At 35.4% G+C, this 17352-nt stretch overlaps 1 protein-coding gene across 2 annotated transcripts in view; it reads right to left on the bottom strand.

Annotated features, from left to right (window-relative positions):
* Positions 1-17352, bottom strand: part of LOC309974341 (uncharacterized protein C8orf34) — a gene marked incomplete at both ends in the record, with an annotated part of 325219 nt that overhangs the window by 176035 nt on the left and 131832 nt on the right. The gene's annotated exons all lie outside the window — the stretch shown is intronic.

Here is a 17352-nt window from a genome sequence, read left to right as displayed (position 1 = left end):
TTAGTTTCTCATTTTCTGAGATGTAATTAAGCCTATCTTCTTATGATTTATTAGTATTAGGCACTGATTATACTGGTAGACATAAGTTAGTAACTCAAATTTTCTACCCATAACCTCTGTCCTCTTCTGCAATCTAATTGTTAAAGTCAGAACACACCTTGAATTTGAATCAACCTGATTGGAGCCATAAGTACATTGTTATAGTTGTATTGACAGCATTTACTGTAAAATTGCCTGGGTTTTTAAACTTCTAATTAAATAAGTAAAAATCCCAAGTCAAATATTATACATTAATGTAATATAATATAAATGAATATATTAGCAAGTCAAATAAGCACTTTAGGTCTCCTTCCTCCTATCCTTTTCTCTCCTTTTCCTCTTTCTCTTCCTCTTCTTTATTTTTTATAAATTTAAAAGGGAGGGCTTGGGTGATTTCTCATATCCCTTAATGCTCTGAGATTCTCTTTCTCTATTTAGGAAAAAAAAAAAAGCTCTTGGTTTACAGAGATTTTTGTCCAAGATATTCTTTACAGTCTGGGAATGAATAATCCTCTCTCACTTACTATGTTTATGTCAACCCTTGTTACTCATTCATAATATATATGTTTCTAGATTCTTTACTTACTATGAATTTATATTGTAATACTCCTATAAGCAGCTGGTTATAAAGTAAATTCTATGTCTTAGATTTCTCTAAGGGTGAATAAAGTTGACAATCTGAGTGAGACCTGAAGGCTTAGATAAAGTATAATGAACAGAGGTTATGTGAATCTATCCTAGGGGCTACTTGGAGTGCTAGGCTGAGAATTTATCTCAGGCAAAGTCTGGGATCAAGGGGCAAGAGTGGCATGTTCTTTCAGTGATGACTGTTACTACCATCAGCTGGTGTAGAAGAAAGTCATAGCACAGGTGCCACATATTTGCCACCCTTCAACTAAGATTCATTAGCTCAGTCATCTCTGCCCTTAGGATAAGCTCTCAGCTAGGCATAACCTTCAGATCACAAATGGTAAGGGGACACAGGTGTGCCTGCCTAGCACGCTCCCAGGGGACACGGATGCTGCTCGCCTACGGACACTTGGAATAGCAAGGCAGAAGAAGCTTCATTTAATAAGAAAAGAAAGTTTACTTCACAATTTTCCTTTAGAAGAGTAAGATAAACCATCAGACTAGTTCTTGAAGGCAATAAAGAACAAGATAGTAGTCAGAGTTTACCTGGCTGAGAAGTAGGTATTGTCTGAGAAGGAGAATGAATTTAAAGAAGTACTAGGTCCTTTGGAACTACCGTGTCTTTACATTATGATACGAAGAATTAATTAATACCTGTTCAGTATTTCCATTTACATTTTTAAGAACAGAGATGCTTTGGAAAAGTGAAAATTTTTAATTGTGTTTTCATCAATTATTTCTATTTTGTGTTCACACAGAATTTGCTAAAACTTGTTAAGGAATTCTCTCACTCATGTCAAGATGAACCAAGGCAAAGCAGTTTCTGTAAATGGGAGCAGTGGGTCAATGTACACAGTTGTGATCATAAGAAGTAAAGTCTCAGAGCCTTAAGGCGACAAGAACTCAGAGGGGCAGAGTCTGGAACATGAACCATCTATATAGGTGTTACTCCTTCATTCTCATTCGGACATTAAAAAATATACATTTTCTTCACAGTTTTGGAAGACTTGTGCTGTGTTCTTTTAATGAGGGAGACTTATGCTTTATGAGCATCTAAAGAGCTCTACTGCTTCACAAAGAAATAGGTTTGATTACTTTACAAGTTAAATAACTGGCAAACACTCCACACAAGAAAGTAAAAGTAGCATGTTTAGTAATTCTGATCAGGTGTTTGCTTTTAACTTTTAAACAATATAGTATTTTTTTTCTTCTAAGTAAGATCTTCTGCCAAAATTAGAAAAGCAATAGATAAACTTTTGATTAGAAATGCAACATCATGAAATGCAAATACATTAGTGACAATCAATTATGTTTTATATACGAATGACAAAATAACAGCAAACCAAGGTAAAACCTGCTAACCAGTTAAATTCTTCTTCAGGCTGTAGGTCAGTATCCGAGAATATATATATATATTTGCATATCATATTTAATCTACAATGAACTACAAGTATCTTTCACTAAATATTTTACCATACTTCTTTCTCCTGGGCCTAAATTACTTATCAGCACATTAATGAAGCCTCTTAAGTAACGTGCCTCTTTTGGCCACCAAGTCCCTTCTAGATTTAATAGGAACCACATCAGTGGTACCCTCCTGATTGAAAAGAATTAGTATATCCTGCCAGAGGGACACATTAGGACTAGTTTAAGCTTAGTCTCACTCAGTAAGAAGTTTCCATTGAAAGAATGTGTAATGTTGCACTAATTTATGCAGGAACTAAAAATGAAGCTGTGTTACTTTCCTCTGTAACCTCCATATGGACCACATGAAGACAGGAAAGTTCAGGCCCATCCTGGTATCGTACATATTATGGAATCAAATTCATAAGATTTCAGTTGCTTTGTTTTTTGTGTCCTAAATATGTTTAAATAATTTGCAAATCTCAAGCAAAATTTGAGTTTTAACCATCAGATATCTTTGCAAATGAGTGCTAAATGAATTTCTCTCTTTCTTTCTTTCCTCTTAATCTCCTACCTTCTGTCCTTCCTTTAATTTTTTTTTTTCATTTTTTTTGCTGGTTATAAATGTAATCTCCCATGACCATGTAGAAAATGAAATGGAAAACACTCTCCTATAATGCCTGTCTCATGAGGTAGCCACTATTCACCTTTTAGCATATTTTCTTCAATGTTTTTATGTTAAATATTTTTCTTTAAACTTTGCAGAAAGTTCAAAAAGGTAGAAATATAAAGGAAGTTTTAAAAATTATTTTTACATAAAAGAATCTTGTACAACACATGTAATTTACAACGCAGGTTTCCATTTAAAATGGAAACAAATGGTTTCTACACATTTTGTCCTGTGTGAGTTTTACTTATATACTACATATATTCATTCTTTTTTGGGTGAAAATAATTTCATGCACATGTAAATCTTTGAAATTGCAAATCAAAGGCATTAGCGCCCCCTTGTGGTATAACAAATTTTAAGTGCAAAGGAGTGGTATCTTCAAACTTGCTTCAATTGTCCTCTCATTTGTCTTGTTTTTAATAATGCATAAAATATTTTACAATCTCTTACACGTAACTTGTAATTTTAAATACATTCTGGTCATTTCAAAGTGCAAATGCCCAGCATAAATCAATCAAAAATGTTAAAAGTAGTATTACTGACTTAAAGAGAAATTTAATACTTTGTTACATATTTATATTAATACTCTGTGATATGTTTTCTCTGACCTTATGATAATGACAGAATATTTTTAAAGCACTTAAATTTATTTTTAGAAAGTAGATATGACATCAAATGTGTGTATGAATCAGCTGAGATTTTGACAGAACGTAAATTTTGATTCCATAGGTTTGTGTGGAAACTGTATTTCTAACAAGCTCCCTGAAGACACTGAGGCTGCTGGTCCAAGCCGCACACTTTGAGTGGTAATTAGGCAGGAAAAATATTTAAACTTTTTGTATAAAGCCATTTAAAAATATTTATATATATTTTACATGTCTGGCTAAGTAATAAAGATACAGTTCTTTGGGAGATAACTGCACTTTAAAAAGAGGAATACTTTTATGAACTAATTGATTTGTGTGCATTTTAATATGCTATCTTATATTAATAAATTCACAGAAAATTCCCAAGTTGCATTTATAGTTTTCTTCTATGCTTTTTGATGTGCAAATGTGCAAAACAAAAGGCTGTTTTGATATATATTTTCCTTTTAAATGTTCTTACCTATCAGACTTTCACAGAAATATTTGCTTAAGCCAAAACTCACTTAGAATGAGTTTGACCCTCGAACTTTTATCAGCACCAAATATCAAAGGAACAATGCAGTTGTTTGGCACATAATAAGAACTCTTTATATTTTAGCTATTATTATATCGTTCCATCAATTACAATAATGATTTTGTAGACAATTATATTGAAAAGATTGTGGCTAGGAAAAAGTAACTAATTAGTTGTGCTTCCTTCTGCTAAGGGACACTGCCTATCACCTATAACAGTAAACAGCTATTTTAAAGACTCTTGGTTTCACTAACTTTCCATCCCTAATTTAGTGCCATATTTAGAAGATCGAAAATACTACTTGAATGTTAGCTGAACACTTTACTGTTTGTGTTTTACCCTTTACCACAGAGCATTTGAGGCTTTAAATCCTCAGGGAAAGGTTATTATTTTTTTTAATATTTCCATATACTTAAAATATTATTCTAATCATCTTTATTTCTAGAAAGGCAGATAGATAACATACAGAATGATGTGTGTGTGTGTGCATGTGTAATAAAAGAACATTTAACTGGTGATAAGCAAATGACCTAATACCTTGAATCTTCAGATGGGGAAAAAAGTTATTGTTCAGGTCCTAGGAAACTTTGGGAATGACAGTCAGTTTTGATATGCAAATAACATAATTTTATTAAAAAATAAATAGAAAAGGGGAAAAACCCTCAAAGCATATATAAGCATGTAAATAAGCATATATTATCATCCAACTTGTCCAAATTAGGAAATCAAAGTTTAGAACGGTAAATAACTTACCTTGTCTCTGGGAGCCACTGATAACACTTAAGTCCCAGTAAAAATGATATGCTCCTGAAGACAGGAACTACAGCTCTCTAATGCATGCAGGCCCTTTAGGACACAGAGCATATGGAAGACTCATCATACTGCCTCTGTTCACTCTTAACATAGGCCTCCATTAAAAGAGCACCCATTGTTGGGTGGTCAGTGCCCATGGTAGCGGCTGGGTACTTCAGTCTCGAGACAGATTTAGAATGTTCTCACTGTGTGTGAGCTCCAGAGATGATACACCTCTCTTCTGACAAAGTATCTTTTTTCATATTTCAATTATTTCATGAGATGAAAAAGGAGTATTGATCTCTAATGCCAGTTCAAACTCTTGTCCAGTGTACCACTGCAGAGCGTAACATATAAGGGATTGAAGATATCAGTGAGCAGTAATATAATACAAGGACTTTAGGAAGTGACAGTATGAAGGATTGGAAAACAGCACTGTTTATAATGGCAAAAGTAGCAATATAAACTGAAAGACAAAAGTGATTAGGAAGTAGCTGTTATAAATTACTTTTAGCTTTATACATTTAATTTACACTGACTTAGATGTACAGCCATTTTATTAGCATTTTAATATAATTCACCAAGAATGTGATGTGTCACAGCTAAGTACAAGGCATATTTACAAGTGAAAAATTATAAACTTATGATACTCTTGTGCCTTTCTCCTAATGACATTTCCAACTTTCAATGGTTTGTATTTCTTTCTTTGCAGACACAGTATAATTAACATAGGAATGTCATTTACTGTTTAAATTTTATTAAAACTTATTGTTTTACTTAGAAAAGCTTCAAGCTGTGAGGTTAATATTTATTTAAATTTATATATGAAAATAAGGAATTCCTTATTAAAATAAGATCTTTTTTTTTTTTTTTAAGTAGAAGAAGAAGAAATATTTCACTGTGGAAGTCCTAGCAAGCACAGAAAATCTTCCAATATGGACGAATTTGGACTATCTTCTACTTCTGAAGAAATTACCACTGCTGTCAGATTTTTGACAAATAAACTATAAAACTAGTAGAATTTCAAATAAGATCTTACATCAGGTAGAATAGTAGCTCCTTATGCATGCATTTTGAGTTTATATGAAATGAGACAAATGCGTGCAGTACATTATTACACGTAAGACAAAAATATAACCAGTTCTCTGTTACTCTGGTCTCTATTTTAGGTTAGATCCTGCATAATTGATTCTATATGATCTATAAGAAGTACTGTCTATTCTGCAGTTCCAAAAACTTTAAAGCACAAAGAGGTAAAACAGAGATAACCTTTGCTATACGTTAATTTTTTTTTTTTTAAACTGGAGAAATAACCTGATTTTAAGACACTGGATAATATTCCTTTTCTAATTTTGTGAACAAGAAGAAGTAGTGCAGGATAGAATGGTATCTCAAGTAGATGAATAATTTCTACTTGAACAATGATGTTCAAAGAATATCACATAATCAGGGGACAGATAATAAGCTTAGATAAAATCTCTATTAACTTGTCATAACATTAAGTTTTCACCATTTTTCTCAGGATCTTGGATGAAGATAAATATCACACCTATCAAATGCTTACATTTTTATACAGATATTGAAATAGCAGCTAATGTTATTGGAAAAACAAATCAAAATTAAACAGATACAATAGACTAAGTTAACAATTCACAAACTATATTAAGCAGAAAAACTGGCTTTATAGTATGTCATTAGTATTACTTGAAAAACAATTCAGTGGTCAAATAAATTTGTAAAACACTGGGTAAATAAAGTTTAAGTTATTTATATAACTGTAGAAATTCTCAGAACTTTTGATTATCTAATGGTCATTGAAAATCTGAAAGACAGGAATATAGTATAAATAATTTTTACAATTTTACTTGACCATAGGTTTTTTCCTTAAGGAATTCTTTTTAATTTAATTTTTTTATACAGCAGGTTCTTGTTAGTTATCTATTTTATACATATTAGTGTATACATGTCAATCCCAGTCTCCCAGTTCATCACTAATTTTATTAAATTTAATAAAAATTAACATTATTAAATATTATTAATTATTAAATTCAATAATAATATTATTATTAAATTTAATAAATTTCCCCCCTTTGGTGTCCATACGTTTGTTCTCTACATCTGTGCATAGGACTAATATTTCACGAGATGCACTTTTGATGGTCTAATACAAATGGCCAAATGACTAAACTGAAATTTAATAGGGATCAATATAAAATTACGTATTTAGATTACATTAAAAAAGGTCAACTAAATGAGTAAAAGACAAGGAGATCTATCATAGCCAAGAATGAGCCAAGAATAGGTTTGCAATATGAGAACAGGAAAAGCCAAATGCAACACTAAACCACCTTTAACTAGAGAAGATCATGAAGAGCAGCCTAGAGTGGAAAAATCCCTAAAAGCGAGTATATTATGGAGAAGCTGAAGAAAACGAGATGGTCAGCAGAAGAAAAGATGAGCTGGCACATCCATGATGCCTCTACTCAGCTAACAGCTGAGTACGAAAGAATTATTCAGGGTTGCATCAGGAGACCGAAATAATAGAAAGGCGAATTCCAGCCCTATATAAAAAAACAGGTCATGCACTATCATTATCCATGCTGTTTTGAAACACATAACATCTGTCAGATTCAAAGCAATGATCATCACAGCACAATCCTGCTAATAAGCTTAGCACTTTCAAGAACAGACAGCAGCCATAAAACCCAAACGTGCTGTTTATGGTGCACTAAAGTGTAATAACCAAATCTGGGAAAATAGGAGTAAAATACATTTAAGAGTACCCCTAAGTATAGTTTCAAGCAGAGCACTATTTCTATAACCTGATAAGGAACAAAAACACCATACATACCAATTAAAGATGTAGATAAACGAAATGGATTTCTTTTTCTGGATCATCAGTGTTTCATACATACGTATATTTACATACACGTATATATACACATACACATGTATATATGCACATATACTATTTAAAAATCATATATATACCAGAAATTATATTATAAACTATATTAAATATATATTCTGGAAATATATTTATACATATTCTTGAAATTGTGATTATAATAATACCGCAACACCGTTCCAAAATTCTTTATGTATTTATAGTGGGAAAGCGTCAGATGGGTAGTGCAAGATACATAGCAAGTATAGAGTTTTAATGATATCTTCCAGTAGAAAACAGTAAAGTAGACAAATAATCTCATTTGGGAAGACCAATGACCAAATCATTGAAAAGTATTATTTAACAAATATATCTATGTACATATATATATAATTTTATATTTACCATTATTGTTAGTATTAAAAAATCTACATGTTTGCTTTTCATAGCAGATAGAAGACTCAGTCAATATGTTCATATACTGAAATCCATGTGAGTGATATAAGTGAACACCTAGCTCTCCTTGGCATTAAAATATAAAAAGAAGGCTAGTTTGCAATTTCTCTATGCTTTTCCCTACTGTGATATAAGGGCTATTTATCAGCCATAAGAGATTAAGCCTGCACACAGAAAGCGGTTTTCCTTATCTCTTTTTTATACTATTCACAGGCACACACTATTTGCCTACACTAAGCTCGACCACCAGCACAATAAGCACAGTAGGATTAAGAATAACTTTTAAAGTATCTACAGGCTATGGGCGCTCCATACCTTTTTTTAGATGATAGTTCCTGATGGACTGCCATTGTATCCACTGCCACTGTATCCACTGTCTTCAAGTTCAGGGCTAGAAGACTGACTACTGTCTACCCTAATTACAAAGGTCCCAAAGGGTAATTCCCTTCTGGAGATTTACTTATGAAAAAATAAGCAGAATTTTTAATAAATGCCTCATTATGTGGGAAGGAGACACAACAACAAATTAATGTGGTCTTGTGACTAAACGAATCTTGGTCTAGCCAGAGGCTCAGAGCACTCCCTCTGCAGGGAGGAGGGGTCTCACTGGAATGGCTTTCTTGAGATCACAGAGCTCGACCACATACATATTCTCAGTGCTTAATTCCCAAGGGTGGGCAAGTTCCTTCCTGCAAGGCCCTGCTCTCCTCTGCGGCATAGTGCCATTTCCCAACAATTCCCTTACAGTCAATGCCTCTTCTATCAGTTTTCATGATCAGTCAGAGACTAACAAAAGTACCCATTCCCTTCTCTTCCGTAGAGGAAGCTCCTTTTGTCCCAGGCTTCTGTGCCAGACACTCAGCATTAAAGCATCTCATATAATCCTTTTGACCACTTGTGTATTATATTATGATTTCTAATTGAATGAGAAGACTCCAAGAGTTAAGTCAGTGCATCTCATACCTTAAGTTGTATGTATATGACAAGGGATCTTGTTAAAATGTAGATTACAATAGAGCAGCTCTGAGTTTGGTACTGAGATTCCACAGGTTTGCAAATTCTCAGGCGACGCCTATGCTGCTGGTTCAGAGCATCTGTTGGGTAGCAAGGGGTGAATGATTGATTTCACAGGGCTTATATTCAGCAGGTGAAAATCTGGGCCCCTGACAGTGGTCAAAGGTATATTTCAAGCTGTGTATTAAAATTAGGTAGGGGAACTGCAATCAATATTGGATGCTTTAAAATTAGGCAGGGGAACTGCAATCAATATTGGATGCTTTAAAATTAGGCAGGGGAACTGCAATCAATATTGGATGCTTTAAAATTAGGCAGGGGAACTGCAATCAATATTGGATGCTCCACAGACATTCACAGTGAGGTTGGCTTGCATTTCTTCATCAGCATGCGGATTGCCCTCCTCACCACAGGAGCATATTAAGACTGTTGCCGAATACTGACTTCTCTGCGTTGCTCTGTCCAGGTGGGAGATGGGTCTCCTATTATTGTTCCCATGAGTTTGGACACTGACTAGATTCATGACAACACAGGAAACATGCATGAGATGGGAAGGTTTCTAAAGATGAGCAGGAGACAGTAAATGCAGAAAAAATATAAATAAAACTAAGGAAAATCAAGAAGATCGTTCCAGAATTTGTTTAAATGTTCTTAAGCCAGATTCAGCTGCACAGTGACTCTATGCTCAAGACATGCTCAGGTCTGCCCTCTGGTAATGGTTATCACACTTTAAAGAGACAAAATGGTCTTCAATACAGAAAAACGTGGGCTTCCAGCCAGGTATTTTGAGGATAATAGAAAATACTGTATGAGAGAACAGAACAGGAGAGAATGAGCAATGAGAAGAGACTGAGTCTAGGGAAGACTGAAATTCAAGGGCACCCTGTACAGAAGCTTTGGTGCCGGTAGCTTAATTGGTGACCTGAAGTTTATTAAATTATTCAGATAGATAGGCTCTAAGCATGGAGGGAACGTAGATGCTCTTCTGAGGCAGTTTCTAAAATGCCAAAGTCAGCAGTATTTGCCCGCAAGACTATTTTAAAAGCAGAGGCAAGGGTAGCATGTTTAAACTTTAATGACACTGACTGACCTCCTCTGAGTTCCTGGCAGATGATACTCAAATTAGGTTGCAGGGTCTGTCGTATCCTGTCCTGCAGAGCTCAGGGCTAAGAACTCTGCAGGGGAGGTGGAAAGAGGAAGTGAAGAAGTAGCCATGTTGAGGCTAGGAAGGTCAGGCAGACTTTGGCTAGGTTGTCTGGGGTGCAGCAGGGGGCCTGCAGCCACTCCAGCTCCAGCTGGATGTCTACCTTGGGGGTCTGTGACCTCCAGGCCAGAAGCATGTGCTACTTCTGCTGGGAGTCACCTCCATCAGTGAAGTTGGAGGCCAAGAGGCAGGATGGGGCTGCCGTGGGCCCCAGCTGGTCCTTGTGGGTTCTGGTTTGTCTCTGCTCTCTGCTACTTCATGCCCATCTTTTCTCTTTCACATGCTGCTCAGCTGACTTGAGCCCAACACCAGACACAGAAGCAACATCTTCACATAGATATGTAACCCACTCCCACCACGCATGTGGTCAAATCTTACAGTAAATCCCTTACTCTGTATCTTAGCATTTTTGTTCCTCTGAGCACACTCTAAATGATGCAGGGTTAGTTCCAAATTATCTTTTCTTAGTCAGGAATAGCAGGTGAAGACTGAAATTCTAGGCATAGAAATCTGTACCCTATTTCTAAAAGTCAATAAACCAAGTGGTTATTCTTGGGGGAAAGATAAGTGGGTGGAGGGAAGGGAAAGAAGACAAACCACAACAGGGGTGGACAAATGAAAGGCCACAGGCCAAATCTGACCCAATGCCTGTTTTTGTAAATAAAGTTTTACTGGGTCACAACCATGCCCATTTGTTTACTGACTACTTATGACTGATTTCGCCATATGACGGCAGAGTTGTACAGTGTGAGAGAGACTTCCTGGCCTAAGAAGCCTAAAAGATTTATTATGTGGCCCTTTACAGAAAAAGTTTTCTAATACTTATTCTCAACCTTAGAGACAAAATCCTGTTTATCAGGTTCAATATTAAAGTATTATCAGTTTCTATTTTATGAAGCTTTATACTGTTAGAATTTTTCATATAAAGATCTTCCAACAAAGGATTATGAACAATGTGGGCCTTCATAAAATCTACTGATCTAGTTATTGTGTAAATTACCATACATTAGTCGTCTACTTTGTAAACACTGTGAAATATAAATACGTTGTTTCAGTTGCTCCGTATAGTAATACATTTTACAGATTAATAATCAATAGCTTAAAGAGCCTATAAAATTTCTTAGTATCACATAACTAGAGTGATGGTGTCAACATTAAAACTCAAATCCTATTCTAATCCTTGACCTTTAAGTCTCTCTAGCAATATTTATATTAAATATTCAGTAGATTCTTACTGCTAAAGTTCAGTAAACTACTACTTCACAAAACAGAAATAAATAGTATTTTGATATAATTATATGCAAACTTAAAAAAATTACAAATAAGTAACCACAGATATGAAATTATAAATGTCTTTGAAATGCTTAACAGATAAAATAAAAATATAATTAATACAGATTAGAAAACGATGCTATAATGTTTAACAACAACATTTGGAAGAAAACTCTTATTAGCCAATTTCTCCTTAGCTGTTCATGTATAATATGTACCTTCTTCCTCTTTCTTACATGATTGTTCAATTTGGATACACTAACAATTTTTTAAAAATCCCTGACAGCTATATAGCTATGCTTCATTAAAAAAAATCATCTCATAACAAACTCCCTAAACCCTATTTAAACATTCTGTTTAAAGGTAAGATAAAACCTGAGCAAATCTTAGTCTATGCTGCCACATAACGTAAGAGTTTAAGCATGTTATGAGAAATTTTGTACAGTCTATCACTGCTCTTCACTGAAGTTACAGAGCGCTCGGCTTTGTTATACAAAAGACAGACCCATTCTGCAATGAGCATTATTTTAGCTTTTGAAATGTACCCTGTGTTTCTATGTATTCCTTTAAAGGCTCACTCCCTCTCTCTCTTCTCTTCCCTCACCACTCTGCTTTCTCCTTTCCTCTCACCCTTGGAAAGACAGTTGAAGAAAGTCCTGCTTTGCAGGGGATGTTCAGAGACTATTTGGGGAATGACGGCACTAATTTGTTTTGGCTTCACCCGACCTCAAACCATTGGCTAACAGCTTTATATTTGGGGGGATTGATTTGCTTCCTAAAATGTAGGGAGAATAAGTTAACCAAGTTGGATCTAAGAAAGATCTATATCATAAAAAGCCCATTCTTTAAGAAAGCAAAGATCCAATTCTGAAAACACTGTAACTACAGTGCTAAAGGTAACCAAAAAGGATAGAAGCAATGAGGCCAACACGGACTGACAAGGACAAGACAAAAAGGGGTTAGACATCATATAAAGCAGCCCTGGAACTGCCTTCCACCTACAAACCTCTCTGTGTTCTTTTGCTTTGCTTCACCTAATATTGCCTTTCTCCCACCCTCTCTGCTGTTTGTCCTGTGGCCACAGATCATAGACCAGCAGTGTAGACCAATGAGAGACACAGAGCTCAGGAGGAAGGGCAAGTGAGGGGGCTGGAAGGAGCTGCCACCCTGGACCTGTGCCTGCTTTTAAAGATATTCTGAAAAGCAGCAGCCTGGTCCAGGATAAGGCTCCTGCACCTATAGCCATACAAAGACCAGGATCAAAGTAAGGCCATAGAAGAAGGACGCACTCTCCAGCTCTTCATTACATCAGTCCCCCCACCTCAGGGCTGAAGACAGAAACAAATACTAAGTCACTAAAAATACTTGTCAATGAAATTAACTACGCATACAAATCAACCGTCACTCTCAAACCCCTCTTAGCCTTATTCTCCACTCTTTAACCATAGGCATTCTTGCTGGAACCTGGCAATACAGTGAAAAAACGCAAACTGAAAACCTTGAAACAGATAAAAGGATAACAAGAAGTGCGGAGAACATGAACATGAAAGCAGACTAGAGACCACTTGGAGTTCTGTGCTTAGCTATTGAGAAATGGGGGTTGGGTTGAGTTTGGAGCAGTTAACAACTGAAAAAGAAAAGACAGCAATGAGGAGATCACAGGGGCTTCAGAAGAGGAGTATTTGCATATCAAGGGCTTGAGAGAGAACCCTGGAAACATTCTTAAGGCCTTCAAATAATTTTGCAAAACTGGCCATTTCTAGGAAACTGCGGAAAAATTAAATGTGGATAAAGGCTGTGATACTAGGCTACAGTGACTATTATCATCCTACACTGACCATGCCGAAAAAGTCCACACAACACATTCATTATTTTTAAGAGTGAGTACATAGTAGAAGAGCAACCTAAACTTTATAAGTAAAATATAATTTAAAAAATAACTGTTAATTTTTTAGGAAACATTCTAGTCATACTTTTCTCCAGTATTAAGTATGAAATTGTGCACACCATTTTAAGTGATCTTTTTCTGGTACCAATTTTTCTCAGATAACAATATCCTCATCTATGATGATCCCCATCTATGATGGAAGAACCTTAGGGGCCCCTACTCCTATTCCCTCACTTTACAGAGTAAGAAACCAGAGCCCACAGGATGAGATGACTAGTCCAAGGTCAAGGAGACCCAAGACAAGGGCAGAGCTGTCAATCAGCCCAACGGCTCCAAGCTTAGGTATCCCTGTCCAAATACTCTATTTTCAGTCTAGGCTCATTTCCACAACTGGGACTAACCTGCAAAATACGTAAAAGCAGAAGGTTTTTTACTTTATAACCATGTGACACTTCCCAGGGGGAATCCTCAGTCAGCAGGTTCTAAGTCTCCTTTTGGAACCTCTTCTAATTCAAATGTAGCATTCCAAAGAGAAAAGATGACAAAATATGTAATCAAAATATCATCTTTTCAAGAGAATGATGTAACAATGGTCAACTATACTTTATTTCATTTTTGTTCTTTTAAAATAACATAGTCTCTTTTTAAAGAGAAATATATTGTCTGCAAGTGCCAGTTTGCAAAGTTCATGAAAACTGCAGTTTTTGTTCATTTGTAAAACAGAAAACTTCAGAAATAAAAATATACATACATGGCATTTTTATCACACTAACAAAATGTAGGGCATAAAGGTATTTCCTTACTAAGAAATAAACAGCAAACTCATCTAGTTAAGGATAATGTAGACTCTGCAGTTACATATCATAGCAATTTTTATTTTGAAATTTAAATAAGATACAGGCATTTACTTTTCAGATATCCTATCACGTTATCTAGTCTTTACTAAATATTATGTGATAGCTCCTGGCAGTTTTCTGAAGCTAAATCGCGTTCAGTAATTCCCCTTTCCTCCATATGTCTGTTTGATTTTGTTTTAGACAATGTAATTTGCTCCATTCTGAATTCCCCCTAGAAATTTGCACACGAATCTGTTACATCACTTACCAGGCAATGTAAATTATTCAATTACATATCCATTTCCTCACTAATCTGCAAAAGTTTTAAGGATAGAAACTTTATACTTACTTAAGTATCAATGCAATGTAACATGACACACGTATTGAGTGTTGATGGAGTTAATATGCCTCCCACCCATTTTTTTAAAAAATGTAGCTCTTTCAAGCAGATAATCCCAAACCGGAAACACAAGCCCCCCAAAATCTCCTGGCTGGCTTTCATTTGAGATCTCCTTCTCTCTTTGTGGCACTGGGATCTGCAGGTCACCCGATGTGACAAAAAAGAAAACATTTTATAAGAACCCTTTAAAAGTTGTGTTTTTATTTTAAACTTCCCCAGACTTTTGTTAAGGTCACGGATAGGACTGCTTCTTATTATGGCTCCAATACACATAGCATTTTTAAAACACTTAAAAAAAACACTTTTATTTTCTTGACTCAATTTCAACCCCTCCTCTCTAAATAGAGCTGGGAATACTTAGAGATGCCACAAGTGTAAAGTCTGAGAGAACAGCTTTTCAAAATATAGGAAGCTACGGCCTTAGAACTCTATTCATGTGTGTTTACATGCCTCTTCACCTTGAATAGAAAATCAGTATTCTAATTAAGTTTCCTGTTTTTTAACCATTTTCCTAGCTGTCTAACTAGGTTAGACAATTTCTCTGAACCCTTGTTAATTTGTAGCAGTACTGAGGATGTGGCAATGTTAGTAGCATTGGGCGGGGGGGGTTTAATGGTGTTATAATGGGTCAGACAGTCCAGGTAGACTGAGACATGTTGTATAGGCTAATGGCTCCCCCAAACAACAGTTTTACACACCTTTGAAAGGCATCACTTTGTTAATATAGTAACCTGAAACCAAAATGAACTGTGCCATTCAGGAAATTATTTTTTAAAAATTACAGTGATATGCTATAAAATGTAGTTTTGGGATACAAGTCCAGCAATTATGCCTAACTACCAAGGTTAGGATATAAATATAAATTTATATCCTAGGATATAAGTATTTCCTTAAGGAAATATTAATGTGTCAACTTTTGACAGGTATTAGGAAAACCAACAACGTTTCAGATGGCATGCTAAATTACTGGGTATAAAAACAGCAAAGATCAAGTATTCACTCTAAGTGTTAATTCTCAATCTGATGGGAGACACATACTGATACACATGAATAAATAAGTTACACAATATAGTTATGCATCAAAATAGTTTGCCTGTGCTTTCCCTCCTCCTTCCCCCACCTCCATGCAACAAAGCCTTTTAAAAGACACTGGACACAATGTATCCCTAGTAGCTTTAGGATAAATCATGCTATTTTTCCCTCACAGTCTCCCCTGTTCTCCCACTACTGCTTTAAATAACTATGAGTGTTGCAACTGCATACATTTTCCTTCCAACTTCCACATAATCAGAGAGGCAGAGGTTGATAAATGGTGCCTAGCACAGTATCTGCCACAGAGTTAAGAATGCAGAAATGATTTACTGAATGTTGAATGAAAATAAATCCTTTTATTGACTTAAAAGAGCAGCTAAACATGATGAAAAGTCACAAAAGAAAATGGGTTTCCCAAGTATCAGATTCATTTTAGTATCATGCTCTCACCCTACCAAATACTTAGATGAAGGTACATCTGTTGTTGTTAATTTAGGTCCTGGTTTCAGGGCAGACTGGGAAACAGCATAAGACAGTGAAAGGCAAATCCTTAGAAGTAAAATGTTCAGAAGGTGTGACTATACAATTTAATACTATTTTTAATATTAAACTAATAAGCAAACACAAGGGCAGCAATGAAAGTTTCTGTTTCTTTCCCATACTGTTATGTGCGGTTCTGTACACATATACGTACGTGTTTCTCCCTACATGTGGCCATAATGCTTTCCAATACATATTCCAGTCTGTCACTAGGGCAATGTTTCATGAAGAAAAATACATACATATATATATAATATATATATTATATTTATATAGTATATATGTATAGTATATGTATATATATATATAATCACATGACTCTATTACTTATACCCGTCCATAATTTTCCACTCACTTCAGGAGAAAACCCAAAACATTTAATGTGAAACACAAAGCCCTCCATTATCTGACCTCAGCCAATTTGTCTGCTTCATCACTTTCAATGATTGCCTCCTGCCTGTGACCCACCAAGGATGAGTATTTCCATGTTCTCTGTTGCCCTCATCTAAAACCTAATTTCCCTCTCTGTACCTACTTGACTTTCAGGGATTCAGTGCCATCATCAGTTTCCCTTCAATCTCCACCTTCTTCCATTCGTGTGGAGCCCATCCATATGTTCCCACAGTATCACATTCTTGCTATTCTTAGCATGTATCTCTTGGTATTTAACTGTTCACCTAACCTACTACTTTCTTAAATCTGAAGTTCTTGGCTATATGTTTAATTTTATACCTAAATCATGTTGGGTTTTAACTTTTAAGGTGAGGTAGTTGAGGACATGTATGAATAAAAACAAATCCAGATGATCTTTTCATTCTTCTGTATTAAGACAGGCACTTATAAAACCCAAAGAAAAATGACTCTTTGCCATGACTGTTGCCATTTCTCAAGTCCCCGTTAGTGTCCCTTCTATCTTTACTTTAACATTCTCTCGAAGCAGTTTTAATCTGCAAAACTAAACTCCCTATCCTATCTCCTTCATCAACCCCACTCCCAACTTACAGACTTACCCACACGCCTTATAATTTATAGAATATATCAAAAAAACCTTTAAGACTAAAAATTAACAACTTTTCCTGCATTCCTTCTCTAGGTTGGTGACACCAACATGTACCCAGGCCAGACAC

This window comes from Leucopleurus acutus (assembly GCF_964270905.1).
Source record: "Leucopleurus acutus genome assembly, chromosome: 17".
Classification (NCBI taxonomy): Eukaryota; Metazoa; Chordata; class Mammalia; order Artiodactyla; family Delphinidae; genus Leucopleurus; species Leucopleurus acutus.
This window is presented reverse-complemented; position numbering and strand designations above follow the sequence as displayed.